Raw genomic sequence first — 19,819 nt, 5'->3', positions numbered from 1 at the left:
TATTTATAATGTTTTTTTCTCTAATTATAGATCATCTTTACAAGGCAGTTTGTATGATGCTTCATCATTTTAGATTGTAAGCTCCTTGTGGGAACATGCCTACCAACTCTTCCAAGGGCTTAGTACAATTCTCTGCATGTGGTAAGCACTCAATAAATTTGATTAATTGATTGATTGATCATTTTATTCAGAAGATAAAATTGTTCACCCTGTGGCTACACTTTGAAACTTAGGTAAATATCCTGCTCTTTGCTTTTTTAAGGAGAAAAGAAGACATTTTTGTTCTATGGAGAGAATATCTAAAAGCCTTTATAATTAAACCTCAGTTGTCCAGACAAAACGAGGACTGTAGAATGAAATTTGCATTTTAAAGACCCTGAATAAGCAGTTCAAGATAACGGCATATTCTTGAATTTCAATCACTTTGGAGAAATAGGAAGAAAATTGCTTAATATCCTATAAAACTCTGGCTGACTACTGATGTGTGGTAATGGTAAGAAGTTGTTCCTTAAACCTCCAGGTCACCATTCTCAAAAGCTCACCATTACAGACCCACTGCCCTCGCTCAGTTAGAAATTCATAATGGACTTGAAAAGCAATCATTTATACAGCCAAACTGATAGGATACCGTTTTAGCCATGCAAGGACTATTATTAATGAAAGGAACTGTCCTTTGCAGGCTCCTTCCCTTTCTAAACTAGAACCCTACTCAAATGCTTATACAACACTGTTTTGCCACCCAAAATTGCTCAGCTAGATTTTTTGAAAGCACAAAAATCGGGGGAAAGCATTTTCACTTGACTTATTTGCACTATTAAGCACTTAACAGCAATAAGAGGGAGGGGAAGATGCCTGGCCCTTGTCTCTAGCCTCTTGATGTAACCAACCCATAACATTCATTCAGTGCTTACTCTGTGCAGAACATTGTACTTAGGAAAGTACAAAAGAAGACACAATGCCTCCCACAGGGAGTTTACATTCTATCTGGCTTGTTTCAAGAAGCAGTGTGGTCTAGCAGATGGAGCACAGACCTGTGTTCTAATCCCAGCTCTGCCACTAATCTGCTGAGTGATGTTGGGCATGATTCCCAGTCTTGGTCTTTTTCCACAAGACCATGGTACCTCCAGTTTGGTGGCATCTCCACAATACCCACAGTAGACAGGATCTCAAAGAAGAATTTGTGACCTCACTGTTCATGTTCCTTTCCAGGTTCCTTCTTACAGTGAGGCTTCTGTAAATGTGTTGCAAAATACCTTGCGGGTGTTTTCATTCTCCTGAAGTTTGACAGCGAGGGTTCTGAGTCATCTAGTAGCTGAATTATGCTAATGTTACTAAAGACACAAAGATGAGGAGATATTCAAAGTACAGTGCTTTGCACACAGTAAGGGCTCAATAAATATGATTGAACGAATGAATGAATGACTCAAAATCATGCCATTGCTGAGATACCTACTGGGTAGTAAGACTGAAGTAACTGAGATTATATATCAACCTGTACCCAGAAAGCCCTAAAAACAACCAAAAATGTTCATCGGCAACCCAGAACTTTATACTCCCACCTCATTAACTTCTTGGCTCTTCTCTCTCTTCTCCCATTACATCTCTGACTTCTGTACTCCTATACAAATTGGGATATAACCCTCATAAATGGTAAACGATTGAATCATTGTATCATTTTGCATCATATTTTATCAGCACTCTTACTGCAATTGTTCATTGTAAGTACCAATATTGCCATCCAATTTGGGTTTAAAAAACTGCCAAAATATATTACTAATCCTGAGAATAGGACTTCGTTACCATAAATCTGAATGGAAATGGTAGCATTCAGACACTGAATCATGACATTTTCTAAATGATAGTATCACCTTTCTGGTCCTTGATCCAATCCTGACCTGAATTGCTGGATGATCTCATATTTTGTTCCCAAATTCATAGCTGAGGGATCAAAAAACCAGAACTTTACTTTATGTAGTATCATCTAGTCTTGAAAGATGAGATATTGGTATTTGTCCCTGTACCATTTGCACCTCTTCAGGCTGTAAAATCAATAACAGTGTGAGCTTCGGCAACATCCAGGAACTGGGATGCAAACATATGTGTGTGAAAAAGAAAAGAAAAATTAAGCCACAAAAGAGACAAAGAATGTCAAGGAGAACTAGAATGATAGGTGAGAGCCATCCACACTACAAGTTCTATATAATAATAATAATAATGGAATTTGTTAAGCGCTTACTATGTGCAAAACACTGTTCTAAGTGCTGGGGGGATACAAGGTGATGAGGTTGTCCCACACAGGGCTCACAGACTTAATCCCCATTTTACAGATGAGGGAACTGAGGCACAGAGAATTTAAGTGATTTGCCCAAAGTCACACAGTTGACAAGTGGCGGAGCCAGGATTAGAACCCAAGGCCTCTGACTCCCAAGTTCATGCTCTTTCCACAGAGCCACGCTGCTATATCTGTTACTACCACATCACCAGCTGTTATTCTCCAGATTGTAAACTTGTTATGAGCAGAAACGTGCCTACCAACTCTCTCAAATTGTACTCCCCCAAGCACTTAGTAAAGTGCTCTGCCCACAGTATGAACTCAGTAAATACAATTGATTGATGGATCCATCACTCTGCAAACCCTTGAACTGATCCAGGGACAGCAGTGATTCAGGTTGCTCTAATATTGAACTCCATTAATTATGTCTGTCAACTCTTTGGCCCAGACGATATGTAGATGCTGTGAGATATTGGGGAGTGGCATTAGTGTGTGGTTCTGCTTATTTTTGCACAGGCATTAAGGGGCGAGGGAGAGACTGGGAGTAGGAAATTACAACCTTTAGTTCATACAGTAAAAATAGGGTATACAGTAGAGGAACAGATATGTCTAGTAGAAAAAGCACGGACTTGGGAGTCAGAAAAAATGGGTTAAAATCCTGGCTCTGCCAGTTGCCTGTTGTGTGACCATGGGCAAGTCATTTAACCTCTCTGGGCTTCAGTTTCCTCATCTGTAAAACGGGAACTCAACTTGATTAACCTCCTTCCTACTTCCTACTAAGCCCTGTGTGGGACAGGAACTATGTGCAGCTTGTCATCCAACACTTTGAACAGTGCTGGACACAAAATGCTTAACAAATATAACAATGATAATAATAATAATAATACACTACTGTTCCACCTTATTTAATAGAAATAGTGTGTTAGGCAACTATACTGATTAGATTTTCTCATAGAAAATAGTGTAAGGTGCATAAAGAGAAGCTAACTTGGACTGTGAATCACCTGTGGGATATGTTTATCTTGTCTCTACCCCAGCGCTTAGAACAGTGCTTGGCATAGACTAAGCACTTAACAAATACCACAGTTATTATAAAGCCATTCTCAAGATAAACAATAACCCGAACCATATTATATATATATTTATGTATATATAATATTTTTATATACATATAATTTAAAGACAGTGATGAAAAAACAATATTCAAATGATGAAACAGCCAAGTAAATATCAATTATGAAATATTTTGAATTTGAATTTTTGTGTTCATTCATTCATTCATTCAATCGTATTTATTGAGCACTTACTGTGTGCAGAGCACTGTACTAAGCGCTTGGGAAGTACAAGTTGGCAACATATAGAAACGGTTCCTACCCAACAGCAGGCTCACAGTCTAGTGTGTTCATATAGGGCTCACAGTGTGTTCATATGTGACTACAGTGACTAATTTTCAGTGTGCTATCTTTCATGTCCTTTTCAGGAAAACAGCACTTTATGCTACTACACTGGAGATGCTATTATCTTTGCTAAATTGAAATGACTTTACTCACTCTAGTAAGTCAAAATAAGTCAAAGAAAGGGGAAGGGAAGTGCTTAAGCCAAGGTAACTTTGCAATGAGTCAGTAAATCAATCAATGGTATTTATTGACTGTTTACTGTGAGCAGATCCCTGGACTAAGTTCTTCACAGCATCTAAGAGGGAGAGAATGCTGTAATACCATCTTTAAAATTCAATGGCATTCTCCCTAAAGAACATGAAAAGGACAAGAGATGGCCATATTTGTTTAATCAAGTCAGCACAGATTCTCAACTTGCAATTAGTCACTGGGAGTTTCTGAAAAATGTTTTTTGTTTGTTTGTTTGTTTTCCAGGTGAAATTTTATTTATATCTGCTTGTCTTTTTTCTTTGATGTTTGATCTGGCAAAATACATCAGAAAAAAACTGAGAGCTGTGATCCACAGTACAGTCACGGTAAAACATATAAGCCCAGTTTGAACGAGGCATTTCAATGACTAATTAAAATACCTACTCAGGGTTCAACGAACAATTTTTAAGAATTAGCACTGGAAAAGCAGTGTTCTGGGACCAGCTGAATATAATAGTGATGCTCCCAACTAAATGTATTCTCCTTTGCCAGATTGAATGCTCCCTAATGGCAGGAATCATTTCTACTCACATCGTACTCTCCCAAGTTCTTAGTACAGTGCTTCTTCACACAATAGATGTTCAGCAAATAATTGTGATTATTTGATATTTTTTCTAGCAGTTAAAATGTTAACAAAATGTTCTGCCAAAGTGGAGTAAGAATTAAGAAAATTATTGTTGTATAACCCTGACTAAAGAAAAGATATTCACATTGCATTGAAAATAGATTTTATACCACCAAATATTCATTAAATTCAATTTTTAAACTTGTCAGAATCACAAAACACAATTCATTCTTTTAGTAATTGGAAACTAGTGTTGTTGCTTATTTTGTTTGTCTGAAAAATGTTTATTTTCCTGTTGACTATTTTTAGGGGAAAAATTGCAACAGAAAGAAAAATAAAACATGACTTTTTTAATAGATGCTGCAAAAATAATATTTTTTAGTGTCTCAAATATGCAGTAGTGTGGGTGGGTGTGAATAAAAGGATGCTTTTTCAGGGAGTTCTGCTCACTGTGGTAAGTAGATAGCATGTAATAGGTATAGAAATCAAGCAGGTTTTTTTTTTCTCCCTAAAGCACTTGAAAGAGTTCTTCTAAAAACAAGCCTAATTGAATATAGAAACAATTATTTAGAACAAGGCTCTTTATAATATTCATAGAAATCTTAAAGTACTGTACTATGAAAAATGCATGTTTCTGTAAAAGTATTTGGAAAACAGAAATTCAAGGGTGGAGGGGGTAAAGTTTCATGAAAGGGGGACAGGAAGAAAGAGGAGAATGTTAAGGGAGAGAATTTCCCAGGCCCAAGAACTGCAATAATGGTATTTATAAAATGCCAATGAGTGCAATGTGCAGTACTATGCACTTGGAAAAATATAATGAAAGCATAAGAAACATTCTCTGACCGCATTACATTTTTGTAAGTATTTATATGTCTGTCTCTCCTGCTAGCACGTAAACTCCTTATGGGCAGGGAATGTGTCAATTAGTTATTCTTTGCTTCCTGAAATTCTACTACAATGCACTGCACCAAATGAATTCTCAAAAAATTATATTACTACTCCTAGTACTACTACTACTGCCATCCTATAGGAGTAGACTGACAAAGAAATATTTACAAAGAGAGAAAGGAGAATAAATAGTGGACTGTAACAAGCGTATATTCACAAGTGCTGAAGAGGGATATAAGTACATAAATGCTAGACGTGGCTGTGGGTTGGTACAATTCAGTTTTGGGAATGTGACGTGACGATGAGAACAGAGCATGTTGTGTGTGAACTAACCGATAAATAGTCGACACTTCAGCATTGGGCAAACAAGGCTTAACTCACAGAAACAGGACCCATAGATACTCCTTTTTCAGGGGAGCCCTCCCTTCCCCTGAAGGAAGGCACTTAGTCGTCGTCTTTGCTCTCAGTCACTTGCCTCGAGACTTCCAAATCTACCCAGAGGCATCCATGAGTATTGAATGACTTCACTCTTACACTTAAAACAGAAACTCTATGCCACAATTTTAAGAGCGTATTCCCCTACATTGACTGAGGAGAAAGAAGAATTTTTTGGAGGATGCTGTCAGGCACATCAGCAGAGCGCCAATACTGGAAAAGAGCATTCTTATAACAAAGTGATATACATATGTAGATAGTGACACTGACACAAGAAGAAAATCCACTGGACAAAATAGGATTGAAAAATTTAACAATGGCCTCCTCGTCTTAAGTGAACGTGCTAAATATCAACAGGTTTTTTTGCTCCCGAATAAGAGAAAGACAACTCAGATGTAAGTTGAATACAGTGCACATTATTGATTTCATCATCACCCAACAGGAAGACCTGAAGGATGTCCATATTCTGCTGCCATGTTGTCTTATAAATCTACTGTAGTCTCTGAAGGTTCATACAATCATCTGCACACTGTAGATATTCGATAAATACAATTGATTGATTGATGGGCAGCTCATGTGATAGGCCCAGAAGGAATCATGATCAAGGTATATAGCAAAAACCACAGTGGCTACAGAGTAGCTACACAACCAACATCCTTATGGTCTTTGGTGCTACAGCACAGTGTTGGCAAATTGTTGCTGTCGCAATGACTGTAAGTAATAATAATAATAATAATGATAGCATTTATTAAGCACTTACTATGTGCAGAGCACTGTTCTAAGTGCTGGGGAGGTTACAAGGTGATCAGGTTGTCCCACGGGGGGCTCACAGTCTTCACCCCCATTTTACAGATGAGGGAACTGAGGCACAGAGAAGTTAAGTGACTTGCCCAAAGTCACACAGCTGACAAGTGGCGGAGCCGGGATTTGAACCCATGACCTCTGACTCCAAAGCTCGGGCTCTTTCCACTGAGCCACGCTGCTTCTGGGTTTTGTATAAAAAAATTTTTCATGCTTATCTTAATGTGATTAATCCCTGCCTGCCTCCTGATTTGTTGCATTCTGGACAAATGCAGAAAGGAGGACAATAATCGTGCTATTGGCTAAGAATTTACTTTGGGCTAACCACTGCATTAAGTCCTGAGACAGATACAAAAGAATATCAAGTGAAACACAGTTCCTGGCCCACATGGGACTCACAGTTTAAGGAGCAGAGAGAACATGTATTTCATCCCCATTTTACGGATGAGGAAACTGAGGCACAGAGTTAAGTGGCTTGCCCAAAGTCACACAGCAGTTAAGTGCAGAGACAGGATTACAACCCAGGTTCTCTGACTTCCAGGCTTATACTAGTAGGGATGTGGGAGAGTGCAACTCGTGGTGGGCACAGAACGTGACTGTTTATTGTTGTATTGAACTCTCCCAAGCGCTTATAGTGCTCTACACAGTAAACACCCAATAAATATGATTAAATGAATGAGAGAATGCAAGTGCCATTGCACAAACCACTGTCACTAACCAATTTTAGTGTGCAGGTTTTTTTCATTGTTGTTGGTATTTTTTTACGGTATTTGTTGAGTGCTTACTATGTGCCAGACACTCTTAAGTGCTGAGGTAGGAACAAAGTAATCAGGTCAGGTAAAGTTCCACTTGGGGCTCATTGTCTTAATCCCCAGTTCACAGATTAAGTAACTGAGGCACAGGGAAGTTAAAGTGAAGTTAAGGTCTTGGTTTCGATTGATTGGCAGGATTGGACCAGGACTCACCTGTTGTTTATGGTAGGAGATCATAACTAAATATTACAACAGCCCCCCTGGCCTCCAAGCATGGTGGCAAGCAGGCAGCCAAATGGTTTTGCTTTACTGATGCTTTCTTGGAATTTCTGTCCTGGTTTTCCTTTTCTTTTTTTCCAGCAGGTCCCCTGTAGCAAACCAAACTCCTCCTGCCTTGAAATTGCCTTGTTAGCCTCTCCCTGTGTTGCTTCTGTTCCCAAGGTTACTGTGGGGCACTTTTAATAACCTGAGTATAGAGAAACTTCTGATGAAACGGAACCGTCTAAAGAAATGTATCTCTCAGAAAATATACAGTTTCCAAGCTAAGGTGGTTTTCTAAAAATAAGCCAAAATTGTGACTCCTCACCCAGCAGGAAATAGAGCAAAATACCATTTAAATTCATAATGTGGTCAGCTTCAACAAGCCATGGATAAAATAGGATTGCTCTGATTTTAAAATATTTCATTCAGAGCCACTCTGTTTCCTTAGGTTTGAAAGTTTACTCTGATTAGCTGCAATTCGGTTGAATGAGGATTTTCTTAAGCACTGAATCATATCCAGGATGATTGCTTCCTAATCACAGGCAGTGCAGATGCTTTTGCTGAAGGAGTATTGTCAACATATAATACCACTGATTCAGGATTCTTCTCACAATGCTCTCAATAGAGGCATCTGCAGAGAGGAGTTTTGTTTCATTTGCTTGATACTCCCATTGACAACAGATATCAACAATGAGAGAAATGTATTTGTTGCATTTGGCTAGAACTTTCACTCAGTGTAATCCTGCTATATCTGCCTGACTTCAGTGACTTGATAAACAAGTTCCCTGCTGTTCAAGTAAAGATATGCTCTAGCTTACTCATTCTATCGGGAAAGGTTTTTTGCCACCTATTTCTAAGGTTATCGTGAAGGTTAGTAGTTATGAAAGAAGCAGATTGTGAAGAACATGGGGTTCTCAGGGAGAACATAAATAGGTATGATTGCCAAAATAATGGAATAATTGTGTTTCTTTTCATATTTTTATTTGACTCAAAGTCTGTGTTTCCTCCGGTGGATTGGATTAAGCCTTGAGGATTCAGAAAGATTGGTTGATCAGATCATCACTGTAGACCTCTCCTGCAAGTGTTTCATAAAGGGGATGATATAATGAATCTCTACTTCTTAGGCATTGGAGACAAGAAGTGTATTATAATTATTTCTCTAGTCATGACAGAAATATCTTCTGAGCTATGAGATAAAAGGATCAATACGATTCATGAAATTTCCTCATGGCTCTGGGGCTGAGTCAGTCTTAGCAAGCCTGCCTTTAACCTGCTGCAAGAAAGGTTAATTAATCCTTGAAGACTTGTTTGTGGACCATTAGACTTCTAAAATGCATATTATTGCGTAAATGAACTGAAAGCAGCGAAGCAGCGTGGCTCAGTGGAAAAAGCCCGGGCTTTGGAGTCAGAGGTCATGGGTTCAAATCCCGACTCCGCCAGTTGCCTGCTGGGTGACTTTGGGCAAATCACTTCACTTCTCGGTGCCTCAGTTACTTCATCTGTAAAAGGGGGATTAAGACTGTGAGCCCCCCGTGGGACAACCTGATCACCTTGTAACTTCCCCACTGCTTAGAACAGTGCTTTGCACATAGTTAGTGCTTAATAAATGCCATCATCATTATTATTTACTATACCATTACCTCCTCCGGGAGACCTTCCCAGACTGAGCCCCTTCCTTCCTCTCCCCCTCATCCCCCTCTCCATCCCCCCATTTTACCTCCTTCCCTTCCCCACAGCACCTGTATATATGTATATTTGTTTGTACATATTTATTACTCTATTTATTTTACTTGTACATATCTATTCTATTTATTTTATTTTGTTAGTATGTTTGGTTTTGTTCTCTGTCTCCCCCTTTTAGACTGGGAGCCCAGTGTTGGGTAGGGACTATCTCTATATGTTGCCAACTTGTACTTCCTAAGCACTTAGTACAGTGCTCTGCACACAGTAAGTGCTCAATAAATACGACTGATGATGATGATGAAAAAAAGAGATAGGAAAGAATCAGCCTAGTGAGTAGAACACAGGCCTTGGGAGTCAGAAGGACATAGGTTCTAATCCCAGATCTGCCACTTGTCTGCTGTTTAACCTTGGGCAAATCACTTTATTTCTCTGTGCCTCAATTACCTCACTGTAAAATGGGGATTATGACTGTGAGCCCCATGTGGGACATGGACTGTGTCCAACCTGATTAGCTTTTATCCATTTCAGCACTTTGTACAGTGCCTGGCATATAGTTAGCATTTAACAAATGCCATTAAAAATAGTGATTATAATCTTCATTAAGTGCTAACTATGTGGCAAGCACTATGCTCTCATATCACGCACAGTCATGTATGCAGTCTCATTGCTGAAGCTACAGGGAAGGGTACCAACCAGACTAGCATTTATCTATCCTAGTGCTTAGCATAGTGCCTGGCACAAAGTAAGCATTTAAGAAATACAATAAAAAAGGGTAAGTCTACCCCTACTGATAAGCATTAGATTTGAATACAAGATAATCAGAGTATCACAATAATAATAATGATATTAAAGAAACAACATGGCCTAGTGGAAAGAGTATGAGCCTGGGAGCCAGAAGCCCTGGGTTCTAATCTACTTGCCCACCTTTTAACCTTGGACAAGTCACTTAACCTGTCTATGCCTCAGTCACCTCATTTGTAAAATGGGGATTAAATCCTCCTCTCTGCAATTTAGACTGTGAGCCCCATGTGGGATGGGGGCAGTGTCCAACCTGCTGCCTTCTATCTACCCCAGATATTTAACAAGCACTTAAAAAAATACCATGAAAAAAAACAGTCTTTACTAAGGGGTAAGTCCTCCAAAAACATTCACTTGTTTTTATTAAAAACCTACCATGAGCAGTGCTCTGAACTACACTCTTCAGAGACCATGATTAAAAGGATAAAAGATGCGGTCTCAGTCCTTGAGAGGTTTACAATCTAATTTCATTTTTAATTGTGAGAGTGATAGCTTTCCAATGCCTCCACTCTAGAGTACTTTAAGGAAAGAAGTGTCAGAATGGAGAGAGATTTTTCTTTTTCATAATTTTTCAAAGTAGTATTGATTGCAACATGCTATCCGAATCAGCAGTCTCTCACAAATGAAAATGATTTTTCCTTCCAGGAGAATTATTTATGTATTTCATATGGTTAGTAAGGCTGATTCAATACTGGTAAATCTGTTGTAGCTTCGGCAGAAAGATTCAGGGTGAGAAGGGAGGGGGTAAGGACTCCATTGTAGTTCTAGGATGGAAACGGAGAAAGTCTTCATTTTAGCTCTAATTAGAACTAAAATCAATTTCCATCTGTTTGGTACGTTAATTTCCAACCTTACACTTGGCTGGGATTATAAACTACCCCCACTCCGGCAGCCTTTCCCCACCCAATCTCTTGTCAGTGACCAGAGGTGATTTCCAGCCCTAGAATTAACTAGGCAGGTATTATAGATGAGGTTCAATAAGTTCCAGTCATTGTGGTTTTACAAGAAAGGGTTTCCGTTTTACAGGCCCTGTTACATGCAACCTCCAAATGAAACTCTCACTCTTGCTCCCACACTCTCAAGGCTTATATCCTCCTTTTGCCCCTTGCTACTTTCTGATCCTTAGCTAGGGTCACTTTGCCCTGAAGGAGACTGTTCTCGGCTAGCTGAACCCCCACAGATATCCTGACATCTATTAGCAGTACTAATATTTATTGAACACCTACTCTGGGCAAAACACTAACTACTGGGAAAAGTGCTCAATAAATATGACGAAAAAAATACGGATAAGAATTAGGTAAGATTAGAGGGATCGGGGTTTAAGGTTCCTCCTGTTTCAGGCTAATGGTCACAGAAGCCACTACCTTTCCAGCATTCTAAAAGCAGAGAAAGTTTCACCCTGTTGTTGGTATTCGAGTCCTCCACAGGCTGGAGCAAGGGTTCATTCATTCATTCAATCAATCGTAATTACTGAGCACTCACTGTGTGAGAGCACTATACTAAGTGCTTGTTAGGTACAATACAGCAATAAAGAGAGACAATCCCTGTCCACCACGGGCTTACAGTCTGGTTGTGGGTGGGGGGTGTTGGGTTGGGATGGGAGAAGAGTTGATGGGAGCCCCAGTGGAACAGAAAGTTGGGCAGAAGAAGGCAGCTTTCTGGCAGGTTGATGTAAAGGGGTCTGTTGAGGGTTCACGGCTGCCAGTATTTGAGTTCTTGATCTCCTGCCAGTCAATCATGTTTATTTAGTGCTCACTGTATACAGAGTACTGTACCAAACACAAGGGAGAGTATAATATAATAATAAACAGGCACATTTCCTGGTACAAAGAATTTACAGTCCTATTTGCCTTTGCCTAGTGTCCTTAATCCTGGACCTTTGTACTGAGGGTAGACAATCCCTTTAGATAAAGTTCTTGATGGAAGAGAATGTACCTGCTAATGTCTGTTTTCCTCCTTAGACTTTAAGCTCTGTATACAATACTCTGTATAAAGTGAGTGCTCAGTAAATACTGTTGCTTATTGATTGACCCCAGCTTTCCTTCAATATGACTTCATAAATTAATCATCATTTTCTGTGTAAAACATGATACAAAACACTGCAAGACACGTATACCCTTAGGAGCTTACAGTCTAATGAAGACAGATAAAAATGACTTTTAACTAGTGGGAACAAAACAGAGAACAGAGATTTGCTACCTGGTACCAGAGTAGTAATAATAGTAGTACTATTAAATGTTTTGTTCTGTGGTCTGTCTCCCCCTTCTAGACTGCGAGCCTGTTGTTAGGTAGGGACTGTCTCTATATGTTGCCGACTTGTACTTCCCAAGCGCTTAGTACAGTGCTCTGCACACAGTAAGCGCTCAATAAATACGATTGAATGAATGAATGAATGAATGAATGAATGAAATATTATTACTGTTTTTTATGGTATTTTTTAAGTGCTTACGATATGCCAGGAACTGTGCCAAGCTTTCGGGTAGATACAAGATGATCAGTCAATCTTATTTATTGAGTGCTTACTGTGTGCTGAGCACTGTACTAAGTGTTTGGGGGCATACAATATAACAATAAACAGACAAATTCCCCACCCACAATCAGGTTGGACAGAGTCTCTGTCCCACATAGAGCCTCCCAGTCTTAATCCCCATTTTACAGATGAGGTAACTGAGGCACAGAGAAGTGAAGTAACTTGCCCAAGGTCACACAGTAGACTAATGGCAGAGCTGGGTTTAGAACCCAGGTCCTTCTGATTCCCAGGCCTTTGCTCTATCTACTAGGCCGCTCTGCTTCTATTCTACCACCACTCTCCTATCTCCAGGACTCTTCCCTCAGATCATCTTTTTATCTCCTCATTCCTTTGAGTTTTAACAGTGCCTTGGCTTCGAGATGAAAAGAGGTGTATTTTTTCTAAACACTCATGCACACGCCCCCCCAAACAGACACCTTCAATCTAAGATGCAAAGGGATCCTTTGGTCCGTGTCCTTTATGGAAGATCCGCTTTTCCTTGTCCACCAAATATCAGAAAGCCCTATGGAAAAAAAACACACAACTCTAGTTTGGTTTTGATTGTAGGTCTACAGTGCTGCAGTGCAGCTGACAGTGCAGTCCTTCTTTTAAGTCGAAGCCAGCCACCAGGTTTTGGGAAAGAATGGTATGCAGTCTCAGCAAAGCTTACGCAACCCTTCCCCTCTGGGGGATTCGAGTTTAAAAAAGAAAAATGAAGGGGAAAAAAAAAGTCAAATTTCAGTATCCTTATTATAAGTCTTAATCTCTTGGGAAACGTTTGAGGCTCTTTGCAGAGCCTCTCTGCCCTTATTTTATTATAAATGTGAGAAACCTCAGGTTCCTTAGGTTGAGAACCCACTGATTTGTCTCCTTTACTTTGTTGAATCTTCTATGCCTCAGTTTTCTTACCTGAAAAGGGAGATTAATGATCCATGAATCTGGCATAAATTTAAGAAAGGTAAGAAAATTTATGAGAGTAAGCTCCCTGAGGGCAGGGATTGTGTCTACCAACTCTATTTTACTGTAGTCTTCCAAACACTTGATACATTGAGGCCCAATAGAGACCATTGACTGATTGAATAATTGATTGAGTGATGTTAAGCTCCTCTTATAAAGAGAGGACTAGATCAGATACTAGCAAAAGTACTCAGGGGTGGCAGGATGGCCCAGTGGGAAGAGCAGCAAACTGGGAGTCAGAAGACCAGTCCCAGATCTGCCACTAGCATGCTGTGTGACCTTCAGCAAATTATTCAAACCTCTATTCATTCAATAGTATTTATTGAGGGCTTACTGTGTGTTCTATGTGCATCGTTTTCCTCGTCTGTAAAATGGGGTTAAGATACATGCTTCTGCCTACCTCTTAGACTGAGTGCACTGTGTAGGCCAGAGACTGTGTCTGTTCTGATTATCTTGTATTTGTACCAGTGCTTGGTATAGTAAGAGCTGAATAGGCCATAATTATTAAGTATCCAGGCCTTGCTTGGGCATAACAAAGGCAATGGGTACATTCCCCGGGCCTGGAATGCCCTCCCTCTGCCCATCCGCCAAGCTAGCTCTCTTCCTCCCTTCAAGGCCCTACTGAGAGCTCACCTCCTCCAGGAGGCCTTCCCAGACTGAGCCCCTTCCTTCCTCTCCCCCTCGTCCCCCTCTCCATCCCCCCCATCTTACCTCCTTCCCTTCCCCACAGCACCTGTATATATGGATATATGTTTGTACATATTTTTTACTCTATTTATTTATTTATTTTATTTGTACATATCTATTCTATTTATTTTATTTTGTTAGTATGTTTGGTTTTGTTCTCTGTCTCCCCCTTTTAGGCTGTGAGCCCACTGTTGGGTAGGGACTGTCTCTATATGTTGCCAATTTGTACTTCCCAAGCGCTTAGTACAGTGCTCTGCACATAGTAAGCGCTCAATAAATACGATTGATGATGATGATGATGATTCCCAACTTCTCTTTAACTTTACCCTAACCTTTCCCTTTAAGGTGATTGTGAGACCCGTGTGAGCTGAATATTCATATACCTATATTTTAAAATGGGGATGAAATACCTGTTCTTCCTTTTACTTTGACTATGAGCCCCATGTCGGCCAGGGACTGTGTCTGATCTGCTTATCTTATGTCTACGCCAGCATTTAATACAGGGTTTGGCAGTTGGTTTGGGTTTAATAAATACAATTATTATTCACTGCATAATGTTCATAATAAGCAGCTTTAACTAGTACTTAGTACAGTATCTCCACACAACAAGTACTTAATAAGAGTGTAATCTCCTCTTGGGCAGGGAACATGTTTCATGATCTGGTGGTACTTTTCCGATTGCTTAGTACAGAGCAGCATGGCGCACAGAGCACAGGCCTGGGAGTTAGAAGGTCATGAGTTTTAATCCCGGCTCTGCCGGCTCTTCACTTCTCTGTGCCTCTGTTACCTCATCTGTAAAATGGGGATTAAGACTGTGAACCCCAGTTTGGAACTGTAACCAACCCGAGTTGCTTGTATTCACCCACAGCTCTTAGTAATAATAATGATGGCATTTATTAAGCACTTACTATGTGCAAAGCACTGTTCTAAGCACTGGGGATGCTACAAGGTGATCAGGTTGTCCCACAGGGGGTTCACAATCTTCATCTCCATTTTACAGATGAGGTAACTGAGGCACAGAGAAGTGAAGTGACTTGCCCAAAGTCACACAGCTGACAATTGGCGGAGCCGGGATTTGAACCCATGACCTCTGTCCGTTCTCCTTCCACTGAGCCACGCTGCTTCTCTAGTACAGTGCTTGGCACATAGTGAACACCTAAGAAATACCACAATTATTATTATTACTACACCCAGTGGATGTTTGATAATTACCACTACTATTACAAAGTGTCTTTACTTTTGTAGTAAAGTAGTAGTAGTACTAATAATCATAATGATGGTATTTATTAAGTGTTTACTATGTGCCTAGCACTGTTCTAAGCGCTGGGGTAGATACAAGGTAACCAGATTGTCTGACGTGGGGCTCACAGTCTTAATTCCCATTTTACAGATGAGGTTAACTGAGGCACAGAGAAGTTAAGTGACTTGCTCAAGGTCACACAGCAGACAAGTGGGGGAGCCGGGATTAGAACCCATGTCCTCTGACTCCCAAGCTACATGTCATTACTATAATTAGTTTTACTACTAAATGCTATTTACTTTTACTCTTACTGCCAGTGTCAAATGGATTGCTGTAGGCTACACTTAAGGCTCCATCCCTAGAGCTATGACTTCCGATATAGACAAAAGCGTATTGATCTTTGTGCTTCTTATTTTTTTCCTTTAAAGTTGGCTTGAGACTGAGGATGAACTTGTTCATTAAGACTCACCTCAAGGCGGGGATAGCAGTGGCCTGTTATGGATTTCCAGGCCATGTGTGCACTCACTGAATACTAGACCCTCCTGAATCACAGTGCCCCCTTAAAGTCAAACAATATCAATATTTCTATTTATATCCTTCACTGTCATAAAAATCATTGCCCTATAATTTATAATTCTAGCTCTTCTCTGAAATGCACAATGGTTTCAGTTATTAACCACTGAGTAGATTATTAATGCATTAAGCCTATAAAGCCTTCATACGGGTACCAACACTGTTATCATTGTTGAATAGAAATAATAGGTGTTGTCTTATAGTCTATAAATATAAACTTACAAATAAAAGCAACTTAAAAATAGTTCACGAATGAGATGGCTAGGAAACATTACAACTGACTCCACACAATCAATCAACCAATCAATAACAACATTTGTTAAGGCTAGTCATCGGCTAAATGCTGGGAGCAATTCGCGGGCTTTAATTCTGACTTCAGCTGTAGCCCTCATAGGGTTCACATTCTAAGAGGGAGGAGGACAGGCCTATTAAAAAGGGAAATTAAAATTCAAGAGTTAGTAATAAAGGTATTTATTAAGTACTTTATTCAAGCATGGTCTTAAACACTGAGGAAGAAATACACAGGTAATAATTTGACCTGGTGCTTGGCCAAAGGGTGCTAAGAATAAGGGAAAAGAGATGAGAGTGGTGACAGACACACCAGGGAGGCTGAAACAAAAACAACGCAGAAATGCAATATTAAAGACAAGGATGACGAAACGATACGTACAAGAGAGATTGTGGCTTGAGGAGCAGAGTTTTGTTTTCTTGCTGCTCAGAGTCTCACTGTCACAGTTGCTGCCACAGTCATGGATTTCCTAATCCATCCTAATTTCTGTTAAGAAATTAGAGTTAAAAATGACAGCTCAATGTTGCAGTTACATCAATATGACTAGTTGACTACTTATTTAATGCCTGAAAAAAGGACAGCTGGAGATGGGGTGGCAGGCCTCCTGTAGAGGTCTAAAATAGTGGTCCCTGGGTTCCCTTTGCCATTCAATCATTCATCAATCAATCACTGGATTTTACCGAGTCCTTAGTAGGCACACAACAATGTACAAAGCACTTGGGAATGGTCCAGAGAAAAAGTAGACACGATAATCATCATCATCAATCGTATTTATTGAGCGCTTACTATGTGCACAGCACTGTACTAAGCGCTTGGGAAGTACAAATTGGCAACATATAGAGACAGTCCCTACCCAACAGTGGGCTCACAGTCTAAAAGGGGGAGACAGAGAACAAAACCAAACATACTAACAAAATAAAATAAATAGAATAGATATGTACAAATAAAATAAATAAATAAATAAATAAATAGAGTAATAAATATGTACAAACATATATACATATATACAGGTGCTGTGGGGAAGGGAAGGAGGTAAGATGGGGGGGGATGGAGAGGGGGACGAGGGGGAGAGGAAGGAAGGGGCTCAGTCGGGGAAGGCCTCCTGGAGGATAATACCTTAAAACGGTTAAAACGGTTGCTCAGGTAACCAGGTTCAGTTTTGGGGAAGTAGATGATTAACTGCGTTATTGGTTTCCACAACGGAATGCAATATTTTGTAATCGCCTGCAATATTTTGTAAATACATACCGAAGACAAACAAAACAAAGGAACTTTGAAACTGTGTTCTTGCCCAGCATAAATTTCACATAGGTGAATTTTAAATAATTCACTGTCTGGGACCAAAGAGAGGGTCGGGGAAATCATCACTTGGGGAGCACTGGGGAGGAGGAAGCAGCATGGCGTAGTTGGTAGAGTTTGGGCAGACGGACCTGAGTTCTAATTCCACTCTAATGCTTGTTACAGTGTTCTGCATACAGTATGTACTCAATAAATACGATTGCCACGTATCTGCTGTGTGACCTTAGGCAAGTCACTTGACTTCTCTGTGCCTCAGTTACCTCATCTGTAAAATGGGATTAAGACTGTGAGCCCCACGTGGGACAACCTGATTACCTTGTATCAGCTTAGAACAGTGCTTGACACAGAGTAAAGCGCTTAACAAATACTATTATTATTATTATTGACTTCTCTGTGCCTCAGTTATCTCACCTGCAAAATGGGGATTGAGACTGTGAGCCCCACGTGGAACAGGGACTGCGTCCCACCCGATTTGCTCCTATGCACCTCGGCGCTTTGCACAGCATCTGGCATATAGTAAGTGCTTAACAAATGCCAGTTATTATTATTAAAAAGGGGATTAAGACTGTGAGCCTCACGTGGGACAGGGACTATGCCCCCATCCGATTTCCTTGTACCCACCCCGGCGCTTAGTTCAGTGCCTGGCACATAGTAAGCGCTTAACTAATGCCAAAATTATTCTTATTTTTATTATGGGGATTGAGACGGTGAACCTCACCTGGGACAGGGACTATATCCCCACCCTATTGCTCTGTATCCACTCAAGCGCTTAGTTCAGCGCCTGGCACCTAGTAAGCGCTTAAGAAACACCACAATCATCATTTATAATAATAAATATAAGTCCTCCTTCCTCCAGGAGGACTTCCCAGACTGATCCCCACCTTTTCCTCTGCTCCTCCTCCCCTCCCCATCGTCCCCTTCCCTCTCTGCCTTACCCCCTTCCTCTCCTCCCAGAGCTTGTGTATATTTGTCCATATGCACTACTGTATTTATTTTATTAATAATGTGAATATAGCTATAATTCCTTTTATCTATTCTGATGGTATCGACACCTATTTGTTTTGTTTTGTTGTCGTTCTCCCCGTTCTAGACTGCGAGCCCTTTGTTGGGTAGTTGCCGAATTGCATTAATAATGATGGTATTTGTTAAGCGCTTACTATGCTCCAAGCACTGTTCTAAGCTCTGGGGTTGATACACGGTAATCAGGGTGTCCCTCGTGGGGCTCACAGTCTTAATCCCCATTTTACAGATGAGGGAACTGAGGCCCAGAGAAGCGAAGTGACTTGACCTAAGTCACACAGCAGATAAGTGGCAGAGTCGGGATCTGTCTCCCCCTTTTAGACTGTGAGCCCACTGTTGGGTAGGGACTGTATCTATATGTTGCCAATTTGTACTTCCCAAGCGCTTAGTACAGTGCTCTGCACATAGTAAGCGCTCAATAAATACGATTGATGATGATGATGATGATGATGATTAGAACCCACAACCTCTGACTCCCAAGCCTAGGCTCTTTCCATTAAGCCAAGCTGCTTCTCTAATTGTACTTTCCAAGCGCTTAGTCCAGTGCTCTGCACACAGTAGGCGCTCGATCAATGCGATTGAATGAATGAGAATGAGAAGCAGCGTGGCTCAGTGGACAGAGCCCGGGATTTGGAGTCGGAGGTCGTGGGTTCAAATCCCGCTCCGCCAATTGTCAGCTGTGTGACTTTGGGCAAGTCATTTCACTTCTCTGGGCCTCGGTTCCCTCACCTGTACAGTGGGCCCGCCGTGGGACAACCTGATCACCTTGTAACCTCCCCAGAACTTAGAACAGTGCTTTGCACAAAGTAAGCGCTTAACAAATACCATTATCATTATTATGATTAATCCCCATTTTACAGATGAGGTAACTGAGGCCCAGAGAAGTTAAGTGACTTGCCCTAAATCACACAGCAGACGAGATTGTGAGCCCGTTGTTGGGGAGGGACCGTCTCTATATGTTGCCGACTTGTACTTCCCAAGTGCTTAGTACAGTGCTCTGCACACAGTAACCGCTCAATAAATACGATTGAATGAATGAATTGTACTTTCCAAGCGCTTAGTCCAGAGCCCTGCACACAGTAAGCGCTCACTACATACAATTGAATGAATGAATGAAGAAATACGACTGAATGAATGAATTGTA

Source organism: Tachyglossus aculeatus, chromosome 19, assembly GCF_015852505.1.
Source record: "Tachyglossus aculeatus isolate mTacAcu1 chromosome 19, mTacAcu1.pri, whole genome shotgun sequence".
Classification (NCBI taxonomy): domain Eukaryota; kingdom Metazoa; phylum Chordata; class Mammalia; order Monotremata; family Tachyglossidae; genus Tachyglossus; species Tachyglossus aculeatus.
The sequence above is the reverse complement of the archived record's forward strand: the minus strand, read 5'-3'. Positions refer to the sequence as shown.